Source organism: Hypanus sabinus, chromosome 9 (assembly GCF_030144855.1).
Source record: "Hypanus sabinus isolate sHypSab1 chromosome 9, sHypSab1.hap1, whole genome shotgun sequence".
NCBI classification, from domain to species: Eukaryota; Metazoa; Chordata; class Chondrichthyes; order Myliobatiformes; family Dasyatidae; genus Hypanus; species Hypanus sabinus.
Window position 1 is genome coordinate 168,214,641 of NC_082714.1, and position 19,137 is coordinate 168,233,777.

Consider the following 19,137-nt stretch of genomic DNA (forward strand, 5'->3'; position numbering starts at 1 on the left):
GGGCCGGTACTGTGCTGTACTATTCTGTGTTCTATGTTTTACTTCATGCACTATACTTGCAATTCTCACATGACCTTTATCCTCCTCCACCTCACTATCTGCTCTAACACTCTGGTTCCCCTCCCCCTGAAAATCCAGTTGAGCGGAGTTGAAGTTATCAATCACATCAAAGCAAAAGCCCTTAACTCACATCTGTTTGAGCAGCTTTGCGAGGAAATGGATGCAGAGCACAAACGCTATCAAGAGGGAGAGCCCTGGCCAGGGCTTTTGAGTTAAGAGAGCCGCTACAGAGATTTCTTTCAGGAAAAGAGTCACTACTGGCAGAACACTTCAGTGACGAGGAGTGGATGGCAAAACTCGCTTATCTGTGCGACATCTTCAACCTGCTCAATGAACTCAATTTGTCACTTCAGGAGAGAATAACTGTCTTCAAGTTGGCAGATAAAGTGTCTGCTTTCAAAGCCAAACTGGAACTGTGGGGATGGCGAGTAGATAGGGGCATATTTGACATGTTCCCAACATTAGCTAGAATTTTGGGAGAGACTGAGGCTGCACTGTCCTTCTCACAGCTGGTGTGCAATCACCTATCTTCGCTGTTGACAGAATTTGAGTGTTACTTCCCAACTGCAAATGACCCAAGACGTGCAAAGGAATGGGTCCGTGACCCATTTGTGAATGTCCCCGGTGAATCATCCATGTCAGCGCGGGAAGAAGATCAACTCCTCGAGCTTGCAAATGACGGTGGGCTGAAAAGTATGTTTGACATAACATCTCTGCCGGCATTCTGGATCAAAGTCAAGGCTGAATATCCCAAGATAGCCACGAAAGCACTGAAAATGTTGCTTCCATTTCCAACATCATATCTGCGAAGCAGGGTTTTCTGTAATGAATGTAATGAAAACTAAATTGTGGAATAGACTGGACATAAGGAACCCCGTTCAAGTATCGTTGTCTCCCATCACCCCTCGATGGGACCGTCTTGTTCCAGGAAAACAACCCCAGGGCTCCCACTGATTCAGTGATATTGGTGTGTTGCAATGATTTTATATGCTCATACAAGGAAAATATGCGCTGTGTGTTTAATATCCAAATGTTACTTAAAATGTTATGATGCTATTGACTTATAAGTGATGTATAATTGACTTATCACTATATTCATGCAAGGGAAATATGCGCTGTGTTAATTCGTTGGTAAACCCTTTTAGAAATGAAATTGAGTGTATTAGCCACTTATAAGTGACTTATAGTTATAACCATATAACAATTACAGCTCGGAAACAGGCCATCTCGGCTCTTCTGGTCCGTGCCGAACGCTTACTCTCACCTAGTCCCACCGACCTGCATTCAACCCATAACCCTCCATTCCTTTCCTGTCCATATACCTTTCCAATTTTACTTTAACTGACAATACCGAAACTGCCTCTACCACTTCTACTGGAAGCTCATTCCATATAGCTACCAATCTCTGAGTAAAGAAGTTCCACCTCGTGTTACCCATAAACTTTTGCCCCCTCTCAACTCATGTCCTCTTGTTTGAATCTCCCCTACTCTCAATGGAAAAAGCCTATCCACGTCAACTCTATCTATCCCCCTCATAATTTTAAATACCTTTATCAAGTCCCCCCTCAACCTTCTATGCTCCAAAGAATAAAGACCTAATTCATTCAACCTTTCCCTGTAACGTAGGTGCTGAAACCCAGGTAACATTCTTGTAAATCTTCTCTGTACTCTCTCTATCTTGTTGACATCTTTCCTATAATTTGATGACCAGAACTGTACACAATACTCCAAATTCGGCCTTAACAAAACCTTGTACAATTTTAAGATTACATTCCAACTCCTATACTCAATGCTCTGATTTATAAAGGTCAGCATACCAAAAGCTTTCTTCACAACCCTATCCACATGAGATTCCACCTTCAGGGAACTATGCACCATTATTCCTAGATCACTCTGTTCTTCTGCATTCCTCAATGCCCTACCATTTACCATGTATGTCCTATTTTGATTATTCCTACCAAAATGTAGCACCTCACACTTATCAGCATTAAACTCCATCTGCCATCTTTCAGCCTACTCTTCTAACTGGCCTAAATCCCTCTGCCAGTTTTGAAACTCTACTTCATTATCCACAAAACCACCTATCTTAGTATTATCTGCTTTCTTAATAATCCAATTTACTTACTAATCCATCATCCAGATCTTTAATGTATATGACAAACAACATTGGACCCAGAACAGATCCCTGAGGCACACCACTAGTCACTGGCCTCCAACCTGACAAACAGTTATCCACCACTACTCTCTGGCATCTCCCATCCAGCCACTGTTGAATTCATTTTACCACTTCAATATTAGTACCTAACGATTGAACTTTCCTAACTAACCTTCCATGTGGAACCTTGTGAAAGGCCTTACTGAAGTCCATATAGACAACATCCACTGCTTTACCCTCATTAACTTTCCTAGTAACCTCTTCAAAAAATTCAATAAGATTTGTCAAACACGACCTTCCATGCACAAATCCATGCTGTCTATTCCTAATCAGACCCTGTCTATCCAGATAATTATATATACCATCTCTAAGAATACTTTCCATTAATTTACCCACCACTGACGTGACCACCACTGGGCCAATAATTGCTAGGTTAACTCTTAGAACCCTTTTTAAACAATGGAACAACATGAGCAATACGCCAATCCTTTGGCACCATCCCCGTTTCTAATGACATTTGAAATATTTCTGTCAGAAACCCTGCTATTTCTACACTAACTTCCCTCAAGGTCCTAGGGAATATCCTGTCAGGACCTGGAGACTTATCCACTTTTATATTTCTTAAAAGTGCCAGTACTTCCTCTTCTTTAATCATCATAGTTTCCATAATTTCCCTACTTGTTTCCCTTAGCTTACACAATTCAATATCCTTCTCTTTAGTGAATACCGAAGAAAAGAAATTGTTCAAAATTTCCCCCAGCTCTTTTGGCTCCACACATAGCTGTCCACTCTGATTCTCTAAGGGGCCAATTTTATCCCTCACTATTCTTTTGCTATTAATATAACTGTAGAAACCCTCTGGATTTGTTTTCACCTTACTTGCCAAAGCAACCTCGTATCTTCTTTTCGCTTTTCTAATTTCTTTCTTAAGATTCTTTTTACATTCTTTATATTCCTCGAGCACCTCATTTACTCCATGCTGCCTATATTTATTGTGGATATCTCTCTTTTTCCGAACCAAGTTTCCAACATCCCTTGAAAACCATGGCTCTCAAACTTTTAACCTTTCCTTTCAACCTAACAGGAACATAAAGATTCCGTACCCTCAAAAGTTCACCTTTAAATTACCTCCATTTCTCTATTACATCCTTCCCATAAAACATTAGACAATAGGTGCAGGAGTAGGCCATTCAGCCCTTCTAGCCAGCACCGCCATTCAATGTGATCATGGCTGATCATCCACAATCAGTACCCCGTTCCTGCCTTTTCCCCATATCTCTTGACTCCACTATCTTTAAGAGCTCCATCTAACTCTTTCTTGAAAGCATCCAGAGAATTGGCATCCACTGCCTTCTGAGGCAGAGCATTCCATAGATCCACAACTCTCTGGGTGAAAAAGTTTTTCCTCAACTCTGTTCTAAGTGGCCTACCCCTTATTCTTAAACTGTGGCCTCTGGTTCTGGACTCCCCCAACATTGGGAACATGTTTCCTGCCTCTAGCATGTCCAATCCCTTAATTATCTTATATGTTTCAATCAGATCCCCTCTCATCATTCTAAATTCCAGTGTAAACAAGCCCAGTCACTTCAATCTTTCAACATATGACAGTCCTACCATCCCAAGATTCAAACTCATGAACCTACGCTGTCCTCCCTCAATAGCAAGAATGTCCTTCCTCAAATTTGAAGACCAAAACTGAACACAGTACTCCAGGTGTGGTCTCACCAGGGCCCTGTACTACTGCAGAAGGACCTCTTTGCTCCTATACTCAACTCCCCTAGTTATGAAGGCCATCATGCCATTAGCTTTCTTCACCGCCTGCTGTACCTGCATGCTTACTTTCAGTGACTGATGAACAAGGACACCTAGATCTCATTGTACTTCTCCTTTTCCTAATTTGACACCATTCAGATAGTAATCTGCCTTCCTATTCTTGCCACCGAAGTGGATAACATCACATTTATCCACATTAAACTGCATCTGCCCGCTCACCCAACCTGTCCAAGTCACCCTGCATTCTCCTAACATCCTCCTCATATCTCACACTGCCACCCAGCTTTGTGTCATCTGCAAATTTGCTAATGTTACTTTTAATCCCTTCATCTAAATCATTAATGTATATTGTAAATAGCTGTGGTCCCAGCCCCAAGCCTTGCGGTACCCCACTAGTCACTGCCTGCCATTCTGAAAAGGGCCCGATAATCCCTACTCTTTGTTTCCTGTCTGCCAATCAATTTTCTATCCATGTTAGTACCCTACCCCCAATATTATGTGCTCTAATTTTGCCCACTAATCTCCTATGTGGGACCTTATCAAAGGCTTTCTGGAAGTCCAGGTACACTACATCCACTGGCTCTCCCTTGTCCATTTTCATAGTTACATCCTCAAAAAATTCCAGAAGATTAGTCAAGCATGATTTCCCCTTTGTAAATCCATGCTGACTCGGACTGATACTGCTACTGCTATCCAAATGTGCCGTTATTTCATCTTTTATAATTCAGCATCTTCCCCATCACTGATGTCAGGCTAACTGGTCTATAATTCCCCATTTTCTCTCTCCCTCCTTTCTTAAAATGTGGGATAACATTAGCTATCCTCCAATCCTCAAGAACTTATCCTGAATCTATAGAACATTGGAAAATGATTACCAATGTGCCCATGATTTCTAGAGCCACCTCCTTAAATATCCTGGGATGCAGACCATCAGGCCCTGGGGATTTATCAGCCTTCAGTCCCATCAGTCTACCCAACATCATTTTCCGCCTAATGTGAATTTCCTTCAATTCCTCCATTACCCTAGGTCCTCTGGCCACTTTTACATCTGGGAAATTGTCTGTGTCTTCCCTAGTGAAGACAGATCTAAAGTACCTGTTCAACTCATCTTGCCATTTCCTTGTTCCCCAGAATAAATTCACCCATTTCTGCCTTCAAGGGCCCAACTTTGGTCTTAACTAATTTTTTCCTCTTCACATACCTAAAGAAGCTTTTACTATCCTCCTTTATATTCTTGGCTAGCTTACCTTCATAGCTCATCTTCCCTCCCCGTATTGCCCTTTAACTAATCTTCTGTTGCTCTTTAAAAGTTTCCCTATCCTCTGGCTTCCCGCTCATCTTTGCTATGTTATATTTCTTCTCTTTTATTTTTATACTGCCCTTTACTTCCCTCGTCAGCTACGGTTGCCCCTTACTCCCCTTAGAATCTTTCTACTTCTTTGGAATGAACTGATCCTGCACCTCTGCATTATTCCCAGAAATACCTGCCATTATTGTTTCATTGTCATCCCTGCTAGGGTATCCTTCCAGTCAACTTTGGCTAGTGCCTCCCTCATGGCTCCATAGTCCCCTTTGTTCAACTGTAATACTGACACTTCTGATTTTCCCTTCTCCTTTTAAATTGTAGATTAAAACTTACCATATTATGGTCACTACCTCCTAAGGCTCCTTTACCTCGAGGTCCCTTATCAAATCCGGTTCATTATACAACACTAAATCTAGAATTGCCTTCTCCCTGGTAGGCTCCAGTACAAGCTGTTCTAAGAATCCATCTCGGAGGCACTCCACAAACTCCCTTTCTTGGGGTCCAGTACCATCCTGATTCTCCCAGTCTACCTGCATGTTGAAATCCCCCATTACAACCGTAGCATTACCTTTGTGACATGCTAAGTTTAACTCTTGATTTAACTTGCACCCTATATCCTGGCTACTGTTTGGGGACCTGTAGATAACTCCCATTAGGGTCTTTTTGCCCTTATAATTTCTCAGTTCTATCCATACTGTCTCTATATCTGATTCTATGTCACCCCTCGCAAGGGACTGAATTTCATTCCTCACCAACGGAGCCACCCCACCCCCTCTGCCCACCTGTCTGTCCTTTCGATAGGACGTATATCCTTGAATATTCATTTCCCAGCCCTGGACCTCTTGCAGCCATGTCTCTGTTATTCCTACAACATCATACTTGCCAATTTCCAATTGAACCTCAAGCTCATCCACTTTGTTTCTTATACTTCGTGCATTCATATATAATACTTTTAATCCATTACTCCTTTCGCTTCTCACATCGACTCCTTTTGCACTTGGCCATACTCTCTGATCCTTTCCTGAGCTTTCTGCCCTGTTAATTCTGTTGTCTTTTTTAACTTTTCTTATTCTCTCTTTCCCTTTAACTCCATCCTTATATTTCCAGTTCGTCTCTTCCCCCTCACACACCCGTTTAAACACACTCGTGTAGCAGTGGCAAACCTGCCTGCCGGAATGCTGGTCCCCCGCCTGTTAAGGTGCACTGTTCCTGCACTCAGGTTCCCCTCCCCCTTTGTATCTAGTTTAAATCCACTGGAGCCTCTCTAGTAGACCTACCTGCAAGAGTATTTGTCCCCCTCGAGTTAGGATGTAAACCATCCCGCTGGAACAGGTCCCACCTTACCTGGAAAACTGCCCAATTTTCTATAAATTTGAAGCCCTCCCTCCTCGCTAACGGTATTGCACTTCAGTGCCATGCAGAGACAGCCCTTTCCCCACCAGTGGTGCATTACATTGTTGTTATATGAGGATGAATAAACCGCAATTGTATAGGGACTGATCAGTTCAAACAGATGCCAGTATTGTATCCACTAGTATTGATCCCCATTAACATGCAGCAAAACCATGTCCTAACCAGTATTGTTATACAGGGCCAGATATGTCCACACCAGTACTGTACTTCAGTACAATAAGAATAGACCTGTCCCTGTCAGTACTGAAGTTTTTAATGTAAATTGAATGTGTTTTTGGAAAAATCTGAATGATATAATAACATAATGTCTTTCATTCATTGAGCAGACAAATAATTGATAATTTATAATTCTCATCATCACGATGAAATTTATAGGTTAAGAATCTTACAGAGGAAATGGCCACTCTGGATGAAACGATTGTTAAACTGACGAAGGAGAAGAAAGCTCTTCAGGAGGCTCACCAGCAAACCCTGGAGGACCTGCAGGCTGAGGAGGATAAAGTCAACACCCTGACTAAACTCAAGTCAAAACTTGAGCAGCAAGTTGATGATGTAAGTCAAATTGGTTAATTAATTATCATTCTTACAAATCTAGTTGAATATTGACCCATTCACAAAACTGGTGCAACAGAAGAGACCTTGTATTAGACTTGAACTTTGGACACTATCTCTGCACCCTCACTATCAATTAGAGTGAATCTGAAATACTTTGTTACTTTTCTGAGACACTTCCTAGGAAAATAGTGATACTAAGTTTGGTCATAAGATGATAATAGTGAGAGTGCAGAGATAGTTTTCAAAGTTCGTCTAATAGAAGGTCTCTTTTGCTTGCTCCTTTTCAATTTGTGTTCCTAATTTTTATGCAAAATCTCCAACTTTTAATGTAGACTGGAAGTTTTGGACAAAACTTTTAGAAATGGACAGTTGACTGTTGTTGTGGAGCTGGAAGGCTGAAGAGCCTGGGAAGTCTGTCATTATACAATTATGGTGGCATTGGATGGTCAGGAATGTGTTTTGTGACCAGAGTCAGTTGCAAGACTCCCATTACTTTTAGTCAGAAGGAGGGCTTCTTGAGTTGTGTTCATTCATCCCCCTTGCTCCTTGCTAATGCTTGAAGCCCAGATTGTTCCAGTTTTTGTCCATTCCCTTGTGCTGTCTGAGAGACAGAAACAGGGAGGCTTAACCTCCTAGGTGCACCCATCCTCTGTGGCAATAGATTCTAAATAGTTTAAAATTAAATTTAAATTATATTCTGCTGGTTACCATTGTGATATTTTGGTACTACTAGCCAAACGTCCTGGGGTTAAACTTGCATCTGGGTGCAAACAATAACACTGGAGGCCAACTTCTGAGCAAAATTGTAATCTCAATTGCCTCTGCCACGATCATTTTGTGTATCGCGAAACAATGCAGTTAAAATGGCAGCCCACTACTCATTTAATTAAACTTAGATGTAGTTTCCTAAAGTTTCTCCTGAATGATTAAGGACCGCAGCTGAAAATTCAGAGATGACAATAAAACTAGATAAAAATTTGATTTGATTTAGCATCAGTCTGATGATGCCACATTGGAATTATATTTTTATAAATTAGTACTGGTTACAGCAAAACTCTAATAATTTGGCTCCATCATGGGTACTGGCCTTCCCAGAAAATGCAGCATCCATCATTAGGGACTCCCATCACCCAAGAAATGCCCTCTTCTCATTGCTACTACCTGGGAGGAGATACAGGAGCCTGAAGACACACACTCAAATTTTTAAATGTTGCTGCTGTACCAAAATAATTTCCCACTTGAGATCAATAAAGTACTTATTATTATTATTAGAATGTGAATGGTAGATTCTTGGCATGATGGAATTGAAGGAAATGTGGACAGGGTAAAAACAGGCACAAAACAAAATGCTGGAGGAACTCAGCAGGTCAGGTAGTGTCTGTGGGGCTGAAGGACGGGCGAGTTTAGGGTAATGTTAGTGTTGGCTATGCTCGATGTTTGACATGGGTTTGGTAGGTTGTACATCCTGTTCTTCGCTGGTTCACCCTCTTGATGATCCAGTTGTTGGCTGTTTATAAACCTCTGACAATATTTCATTTCTCTCCAGCTTGAAGGATCATTAGAGCAAGAGAAAAAAGTCAGGATGGACCTTGAAAGAGCAAAATGGAAGTGAGAGGGAGACCTGAGTGGGCTCCCTCACCTCCACCCCTCTGAACCTCAACACAGGTGCCCCTCAGGGCTGTGTACTAAGCCCCCTCCTTTACTCTCTGTATTCCCATGACTGTGTCACCACCCACAGCTCTAATCTGCTAATTAAAATTCCAGATGATACTACATTATTATCATTAATGATACTACATTGATTGTTACCAAATAATAACAGGGAAGAAGTCATCACCCTGGCACAGTGATGTCAAGAAAACAACCTCTCTCTCAATGTTGCAAAAACAAAGGAGCTGGTTGTGGATTACAGGAGGAATGGAGACAGGCTAATCCCTATTGATCAATGGATCTGGGGTTGAGAGGGTGAACAGCTTTAAATTCCTTGGCATGCACATCACCGAGGATCTCACATGGGTCTGTACATACCGGCTGTGTGGGGAAAAAAGTACAACAGTGTGGTTGAAGAAGTTTGGCATGAGTCCCCAAATCCCAAGGACTTTCTACAGGGATGCAATTGAGAGCATCCTGACTGGCTGCATCACTGCCAGGTATGGAACTATACTTCCCTCAATCACAGGACTCTGCAGGGAGGGGTGAGGACAGCCCAGCACATTTGTAGATGTGAACTTCCCACTATTCAGGACATTTACAAAGACAGGTGTGCAAAAAGGGCCCGAAGGATCATGGGGAACGAGTCACCCCAACCACAGTCTATTCCAGCTGCTACCATCAGGGAAATGATATCGCAGCTTAAAAGCCAGGACCACCAGGCTCCAGGTGTCACGGTCCGGTCCATGAAGTCCGTGTTCTGGTTCATGGTCCGGTCTGTGGACTCTGGACTCTGGGTCTTCAGGCTGTCCCATTTCAGTTGGACTTAATCATGGGCACCTGATGCTCGTCTTGGGGCCGGGAATATAAGTGGCCCTGGAATCGAGTGTATGTGCTGGTTTGTCTTGTCAGTTGAAAATCCTCGCCTCCGTTGGGTAAGCCAGGCTGTCTTTGCTGTTACCTTGTGGTGGGATCTGTCCTTCCTATCCTTGCCTCCGTTGGGTAAGCCAGGCTGTCTTTGTTGTTATCCTGTGGTGGGATCTGTCCTTCCTGTCCTTGCCTCCGCTGGGTAAGCCAGGCTGTCTTTGTTGTTATCCTGTGGTAGGATCTGTCCTTCCTATCCTTGCCTCCGTTGGGTAAGCCAGGCTGTCTTTGTTGTTATCCTGTGGTGGGATCTGTCCTTCCTATCCTTGCCTCCGTTGGGTAAGCCAGGCTGTCTTTGTTGTTATCCTGTGGTGGGATCTGTCCTTCCTGTCCTTGCCTCCGTTGGGTAAGCCAGGCTGTCTTTGCTGTTATCCTGAGGCTGGACTGCTCCCTTCCTCTTTTTTCTGCAGCCCTTGGCTGGAGCCTCATCTGCTACCTTTCGCCTGGAACCTCGCTTGCATCCTCGCCTATTCTCGCCTTCAAGTTCTACTGCCGGAGTAAGACTGGAGCCTTGCTGTGTCCAGATAAGGAACCCTCTTTCGTTGTTTGGAACTGTCTCTTTGTGTCCTCGCCTTTGCTAGGTAGGTCCGGCTGTTTGCCACTATTTTAGAACCATAAAACACTGCAGCACAGTACAGGCCCTTCAGCCCTCCATGTTGTGCTGACCCATATAATCCTTAAAAAGTACTAAACCCACACTACCGCATAACCCTCTATTTTTTTTTCATCCATGTGCCTGTCCAAGAGGCTCTTAAATACCCCTAATGTTTTAGCCTCCACCACCGTCCCTGGCAAGTCATTCCAGGCACTCACAACCCTCTGTGTAAAAGAATTTACCCCGATGTCTCCCCTAAACTTCCCTCCCTTAACTTTGTACATATGCCCTCTGGTGTTTGCTATTGGTGCCCTGGGAAACAGATACTGACTATCCACCCTATCTATGCCTCTCATAATCTTGTAGACCTCTATCAAGTTCCCTCTCATTCTTCTACGCTCCAAAGAGAAAAGTCCCAGCTCTGCTAACCTTGCTTCATATGACTTGTTCTCCAAACCAGGCAACATCCTGGTCAATCTCCTCTGCACCCTCTCCATAGCTTCCACATCCTTCCTACAATGAGGTGACCAGAATTGAACACAATATTCTAAGTGCGGTCTCACCAGAGATTTGTAGAGTTGCAACATGACCTCTTTACTCTTGAACTCAATCCCCCTGTTAATGAAGCCTAGCATCCCATAGGCCTTCTTAACTACCCTATCAACCTGCGCAGCAACATTGAGGGATGTTTGGATTTGAACCCCAAGGTCCCTTTGTTCATCCACACTCTTAAGTAACTGACCATTAATCCTGTACTCAGTCCTCTGGTTTGTCCTTCCAAAATGCATCACATTACACTTGTCCGGATTGAACTCTGCAGCCTGTCTATATCCTCTTGTAACCTTCGACAACCTACAGCTCCATCCACCACTCCTCCAATCTTCGTGTCATCTGCAAACTTACTCACCCATCCTTCCACCTGCACATCCAGGTCATTTATAAAAATCACAAGTAGCAGGGGTCCCAGGACAGATCCTTGTGGCACTCCACTAGTCACCGACCTCCAGGCAGAATACTTTCCTTCCACAACTACCCTCTGCTTTCTTCCTTTAAGCCAATTTTTTATCCAAACATCCAAGTTTCCACTTATCCCATGCCTCATGACTTTCTGGATGAGTCTCTCGTGAGGGACCCTGTCAAATACTTTGCTAAAGTCCATGTAGACCACATCCACTGCCCTACCCTCATCAGTTTCTTTTGTTACCTCTTCAAAAAACTTAATCAAGCTCGTAAGGCACAATCTCCCCTTCACAAAGCCATGTTGACTATCCATGAGTAGACTGTACTTCTCCAAATGCTCGTAGATCCTTTCCAGTAGTTTGCATACCACCGACATAAGACTCACTGGTCTGTAGTTCCCAGGTTTCTCCCTATTACCTTTTTTAAACAAGGGAACTACATTTGCCATTCTCCAGTCCTCTGGCACTTCCCCTGAAGCCAAAGAGGATTCAAAGGTCATAGCTAATGCTCCTGCAATCTCTTCTCTCAATTCTCACAACAACCTGGGGTGTATCATACCCGGCCCTGGGGATTTATCAATCTTAATGTTTTTGAGAAGATCCAGCACTTCTTCCTTAATCTCCACATTGTTCAGCACACCGGCCTGTTCTACTTTGAGCTCATCCTGATCAAGATCCTTTTATAACCATATAACCATATAACAATCACAGCATGGAAACAGGCCATCTCGACCCTCCTAGTCCGTGCCGAACTCTTAATCTCACCTAGTCCCACCTACCCACACTCAGCCCATAATCCTCCACTCCTTTCCTGTCCATATACCTATCCAATTTTACCTTAAATGACACAACTGAACTGGCCTCTACTACTTCTACAGGAAGCTCATTCCACACAGCTATCACTCTCTGAGTAAAGAAATACCCCCTTGTGTTTCCCTTAAACTTTTGCCCTCTAACTCTCAAATCATGTCCTCTCATTTGAATCTCCCCTACTCTCAATGGAAACAGCCTGTTCACGTCAACTCTATCTATCCCTCTCAAAATTTTAAATACCTCGATCAAATCCCCCCTCAACCTTCTACGCTCCAATGAATAGAGACCTAACTTGTTCAACCTTTCTCTGTAACTTAAGTGCTGAAACCCAGGTAACATCCTAGTAAATCGTCTCTGCACTCTCTCTAATTTATTGATATCTTTCCTATAATTCGGTGACCAGAACTGTACACAATATTCCAAATTTGGCTTTACCAATGCCTTGTACAATTTTAACATTACATCCCAACTTCTGTACTCAATGCTCTGATTTATAAAGGCCAGCATTCCAAAAGCCTTCTTCACCACCCTATCTACATGAGACTTGTGAATACTGAAGCAAAGTATTCATTTAGGACCTCCCCAACCTCTTCCGCTTCCAGGCACATGTTTCCATCTTTATCCTTTAGCGGTCCCACCTTCGTTCTCGTCATCCTCCTATTCTTCACATACACATAGAACACCTCGGGGTCCTCCTTAATCCTACATGCCAAGGCCTTCTCATGCCCCCTTCGAGCTCTCCTAAGTCCTTTCTTTAGCTCCTTCCTAGCTACCCTATATTTCTCATAAGCCCCTCCTACTTCCTGCTTCTTATATGTTACATATGTTTCCTGTTCCCTCTTGACAAGTTGCCTCACATGTTTCTTCAGCCACGGTTCCCTTTCCCTACCATTTTTTCCTTGACTCAGTGGGACAAACCTATCCTGAACCCAGCTCAAGTGGTCCCTAAACTTCTTCCACATTCCTTCTGTGCTTTCCCCTTTGAACATCTGTTATGTTTCCAATTTACTCTTGCTAGTTCCTGCTTCATATCTTCAAAGTTAGCCCTTCCCCAGTTAAGCACTTTACCATTTCATCTGATTTTATCCCTTTCCATAGCTATGCTGAAGCTAAGGGAGTTGTGGTCACTCTCACCAAAATGCTCCCCCACCAGGAGGTCTGTCACCTGACCAGGTTCATTACCCAGAATTAGATCCAGTGTGGCCTCTCCTCTCGTCGGCCGGTCCACATACTGCGTCAGGAATCCTTCTTGAACACACCTGACAAATTCAGCCCCATCTATCCCCCTTGCACTCAGGAGGTGCCAGTCAATATGATGGAAGTTGAAATCTCCCATAACTACAACCCTGTATTTCCTGCACCATTCTAAAATCTGCCTGTTTATCTGCTCCTCGGTGTCCTGAGGGCTATTTGGGGGCCTTTAGACTACTCCCAGCACTGTGATTGATCCCTTCCTATTTCTGACTTCCAGCAGACCGACTCAGTGGACACTCCTTCTGCAGCGTCCTCCCTTTCTATAGCCGTGATACTATCCCTGACCAGCAATGCCACTCCCAACCCCCTTTCTACCTCCCATCCTATTCCTTTTAAAACACCTGAACCCCGGGACCTGCATCATCCAATCCTGCCCTTCCTCCAACCAAGTTTCAGTAACGGCCACAACATCGTAGCTCCATGTACTAATCCATGTTCGAAGTTCATCCTCCTTGTTCCTAATACTCCTAGCATTGAAATAGACACATTTCAACCCCTTTAACTGGCTACAGTTATGTTCTGTCCCCTGCCTGTCCTTCCTCATCAACTCAGAACTCTTAGCATCATGCCCTTGTCCTTCCACCTTAATCCCTGCACTCACATTCTGATTCCCACCCCCCCCCCCCCGCCAAACTAGTTTAAACCCTCCCAAACAGCTCTATCAAACCTGCCCACCAGGATATTTGTCCCCCTGGGATTCAAGTGCAACCTGTCCTTTTTGTACAGGTCACACCTGCCCCAAAATAGGTCCCAATGATCCAGAAATCTGAATCCCTGCCCCCTGCTCCAATCCCTCAGCCATGCAATTATCCTCCACCTCATTCTATTCCTATTCTCACTGTCGTGTGGCACAGGCAGTAATCCCGAGATTACTACCTTTGAGGTCCTGCTTTTCAACTTCCTTCCTAACTCCCTGTAGTCTTCTTTCAGGACCTCTTCCCTTTTCCTAACTATGTCATTGGTACCAATATGTACCACGACCTCTGGCTGTTCTCCCTCCCACCGCAGGATATCTTGGACACGATCAGAAACGTCCCGGACCCTGGCACATGGGAGGCAAACTACCATCCGAGTTTCTTTCCTGCGTCCACAGAATTGCCTGTCTGACCCCCTGACTATAGAGTCTCCTATCACTACTGCCTTCCGCTTCCTTTCCCTACCCTTCTGAGCCACAGGGCCAGACTCTGTGCCAGAGGCACGGCCACTGTCATTTCCCCCAGTTAGGCTGTTCCCCCCCCCCAACAGTACTCAAACAGCAGTATTTATTGTCAAGAGGTACAGCCACAGGGGTACTCTCTAGTACCTGACTCTTCCCCTTCCCTCTCCTGACTCTGACCCATTTCTCTGTCCCCCGTGGCCCTGGAGTAACCACCTGTCGGTAACTCCTCTCTATCACATCCTCACTCTCCCTAACCAGATGAAGGTCATCGAGCTGCAGCTCCAGTTCCCTAACATGGTCCCTTAGGAGTTGCATCTCGATGCACCGGGTGCAGATGTGGCCGTCTGGGACGCCAGGAGACTCCAGGACCTCCCTCATCTGACACTGACCACAGAAAACTGGCCTCACACACATACTACCTCCTTTTGCAATCAACAACAGCCTTACCTCGTCCCGTTACCGCCGAAGCCTGTTGAGCCAAAGCCCTTTCACTCTGCTGCCTCTCACTCCACTGCCCGCTCCCAAAGCTGCCCGCTGGATATGGCTGCCTTCTTTTTAAATTGTTCACACTCAACTGGCTGACGTCACACGCCTGCGCAGTCTGGCCTCTCTCTTCCCCCAAGAACTCAAAATTTCTTCCCGTTGGAAATCCTTTGGTGCTCTCCGGCTGTTTTCTTGTTCTGAATCTTGAGTTGGAACTGTCTTTGTGTCCACACCTTTGCTAGGTAGGTCCAGCCATTTGCCACTACCTAGTGTTGGGAATGGTCTCGATGTGTTTAGCTTTCTGTGCATGAGTCGCAGCCCTACGTCCTGTTCCCAAGGAGGTGTCCTGGCTCTGTATTCCGCGTTCCTGTCTCCCAAGTCCAAGTCTGAGCTTCATGTCCTCATCTAGCCTAGCAGTCCCGCGTCCTGCCCCCATGTCCAGTCCTGTTGCCTTGCCAAGTCTTGTGCTTGCCTAAATCCGGAGTCCCAGCCCAAGTCAAGACCCAGGTTCCGGGTCCCTGTCCAGTCTCTGGCCCAGAGTCCTTGTCCAGGTTCCAAGTTCCCAGTTCCTAGTTCCTTGTCCAGGTCCCACTTTCCTAGTCTAGTCCAGGGCCTGTCTCTTGTCCAGCGTAGTTTCTTCCCCACCTCCCTTGCTTTCTTGACTCACCGAGTCCTGTTCCTAGTACTTCAGTGTCTGTGTCTTGCATTTGGGTCTGCTCTCAATGCCCACCTTATGACAGCGGGACAGCTTCTTCCACCAGGCCATCAGAGTGATTAATTCATGCTGGCACTACTGTATTTCTATGTTATATTGACTGTCCTGTTGTATATACTGAACTATTTATTACAAATTACTATAAATTGCACATTACACATTCAGACGGAGACATTATGATGTTTACTCCTCGTGTGAAGGATGTAAGAAATAAAGCCAATTCAATTTAATTCTGTCTTCTATGTGCAAGCTAGTTCTGAATTCAAACAGCTGCAGAACCCTTGCATCTCAATCTTCTGGATTAGCCTCCCATGAGGGACATTGTCAAACACCTCTCCAAGATCCATGTAGAACATCCGCTGCCTTACCCTCATCAATCTCTCGTTAGCTTGTCAAAAATCTCAATCAAGTTGTAAAGGCACAACCTGCATCCACAAAGTCATGCTGGCCGTCCCTAATTAGGCCATGGATTTCCAAGTGCTCATATGTCCTATCACTAAGAATTTTCTCCAGCAGTTTCCCTATAACTGACGTGAGACTCACCGGTCTACAGTTCCCAGGATTTTCCCTTAAATCGAGGTATAACATTTAGTTACAAAGGGGTACAATAGTGGGGCCGAGAAAAAATGGGTCAGCCATGATTAAATGGCTGAGCATCTTGATGGGACAAATGACCTAATTCTACTACTGTACCTTATGGTCTCGTGGTTTGGTTTGGGTTGTTCAAAGGTCTGGGACGATTTACTGGGGTTCAAGTTTTGGAGAACAAGGTCAGGACCGGGTCTTGAGCTTCAGAGCCTGATGACCGGCTAGGCTCAAGATATAGGGATGGGGAAGGATTACAGTTCAAGGTGAGGGATACCGGCTCTGGGAGCCGACAATTGAGCCAAGGGTTTAGGACATAGGATTTTGTCTTGAAGACTAGGAGGTCAGGGTTTGGGACTGAGGGACAGAAGTTCAGGGTTTGGGGCTGGGAGTTCAGGGTTAGGTGTTTCAGATAAAAGACTGGGTGTTCAAGGCTTGGGAATGGGAGTCAGGATTTGGGATTAGGGCTGGGTGTTCAGGATTTGAGATTGGGGAACAGATTGGGGAATTGAGGGTTTGGGTTTGGCAGTTAAGGATTTAGGTTTGGGGGTGTGAGTCAGGGTATCGGGTTGCGGCAGGGAGTTCAGGTTTTGGGATTGGGCCGGGAGTTCAGGGTATCGGGTGGAGGTGCTGGGAGTTCAGGGTCTGGGATCGGGGTGGCAGTTAAGGGTTTTGAATCGGTGTCGGGAGCTCAGGGTTTGGGATCGGGGTGGGAGTTCAGGGTATCGGGTCGAGGTGCCGAGAGTTCAGCGTTTGGGATCGAGGTGTGAGTTCAAGGTTTGGGATCAGTCCTTACGGGAGTTCAGGATTTGGGATCGGGGTGGGAGTTCAGGGTTTGGGATAGGTCCTTACGGGAGTTCAGGGTTTGGGATCGGGATGTGAGTTCAGGGTTTGGGAACGGGATGTGAGTTCAGGGTTTGGGATCAGGGTGTGAGTTCAGGATTTGGGATCGGGGTGTGAGTTCAAGGTTTGGGATCAGTCCTTATGGGAGTTCAGGATTTGGAATCGGGATGTGAGTTCAAGGTTTGGGATCGGTCCTTACGGGAGTTCAGGGTTTGGGATCGGTCCTTATGGGAGTTCAGGGTTTGGGATCGGGGTGTGAGTTCAGGGTTTGGGATCGGGGTGTGAGTTCAGGGTTTGGGATCGGTCCTTACGGGAGTTCAGGGTTTGGGATCGGGGTGTGAGTTCAGGGTTTGGGATCGAGGTGCCGAGAGTTCAGGGTTTGGGATCGAGGTGCCGAGAGTTCAGGGTTTGGGATCGGTCCTTATGGGAGTTCAGGGTTTGGGATCGGGGTGTGAGTTCAGGGTTTGGGATCGGTCCTTACGGGAGTTCAGGGTTTGGGATCGGTCCTTATGGGAGTTCAGGGTTTGGGATCGGGGTGTGAGTTCAGGGTTTGGGATCGGTGCTTACGGGAGTTCAGGGTTTGGGATCGGGGTGTGAGTTCAGGGTTTGGGATCAAGGTGCCGAGAGTTCAGGGTTTGGGATCGGGGTGTGAGTTCAGGGTTTGGGATCAAGGTGCCGAGAGTTCAAGGTTTGGGATCAGTCCTTACGGGAGTTCAGGATTTGGGATCGGGGTGGGAGTTCAGGGTTTGGGATAGGTCCTTACGGGAGATCAGGGTTTGGGATCGGGATGTGAGTTCAGGGTTTGGGAACGGGATGTGAGTTCAGGGTTTGGGATCAGGGTGTGAGTTCAGGATTTGGGATCGGGGTGTGAGTTCAAGGTTTGGGATCAGTCCTTATGGGAGTTCAGGATTTGGAATCGGGATGTGAGTTCAAGGTTTGGGATCGGTCCTTACGGGAGTTCAGGGTTTGGGATCGGTCCTTATGGGAGTTCAGGGTTTGGGATCGGGGTGTGAGTTCAGGGTTTGGGATCGGGGTGTGAGTTCAGGGTTTGGGATCGGTCCTTACGGGAGTTCAGGGTTTGGGATCGGGGTGTGAGTTCAGGGTTTGGGATCGAGGTGCCGAGAGTTCAGGGTTTGGGATTGAGGTGCCGAGAGTTCAGGGTTTGGGATCGGTCCTTATGGGAGTTCAGGGTTTGGGATCGGGGTGTGAGTTCAGGGTTTGGGATCGGGGTGTGAGTTCAGGGTTTGGGATCGGTGCTTACGGGAGTTCAGGGTTTGGGATCGGGGTGTGAGTTCAGGGTTTGGGATCGGTCCTTACGGGAGTTCAGGGTTTGGGATTGGGGTGTGAGTTCAGGGTTTGGGATTGGGGTGTGAGTTCAGGGTTTGGGATTGGGGTGTGAGTTCAGGGTTTGGGATCGGGGTGTGAGTTCAAAGTTTGGGATCGGTCCTTACAGGAGTTCAGGGTTTGGGATCGGGGTGTGAGTTCAGGGTTTGGGATCGGGATGTGAGTTCAGGGTTTGTGATCGGGATGTGAGTTCAGGATTTGGGATCGGGATGTGAGTTCGGGGTTTGGGATCAGTCCTTACGGGAGTTCAGGGTTTGGGATCGGGGTGTGAGTTCAGGGTTTGGGATCGGTCCTTACGGGAGTTCAGGGTTTGGGATCGGGGTGTGAGTTCAGGGTTTGGGATCGGTCCTTACGGGAGTTCAGGGTTTGGGATCGGTCCTTACGGGAGTTCAGGGTTTGGGATCGGGGTGTGAGTTCATGGTTTGGGATCGGGGTGTGAGTTCAGTGTTTGGAATCGGGGTGTGAGTTCAGGGTTTGGGATCGGTCCTTACGGGAGTTCAGGGTTTGGGATCGGGGTGTGAGTTCAGGGTTTGGGATCGGGGTGTGAGTTC

At 45.8% G+C, this 19,137-nt stretch overlaps 1 protein-coding gene across 1 annotated transcript in view; it reads left to right on the forward strand.

The window, feature by feature from the left end:
* The first annotated feature begins 10,141 nt into the window (after nucleotides 1-10,141).
* Nucleotides 10,142-19,137, forward strand: part of LOC132400033 (uncharacterized) — a 39,586-nt gene continuing 30,590 nt past the window's right edge. The window contains exon 1 of the mRNA XM_059981108.1: nucleotides 10,142-10,417. The gene's annotated coding sequence lies outside the window, so the exon portion shown is untranslated. The remainder of the gene's footprint in view (nucleotides 10,418-19,137) is intronic.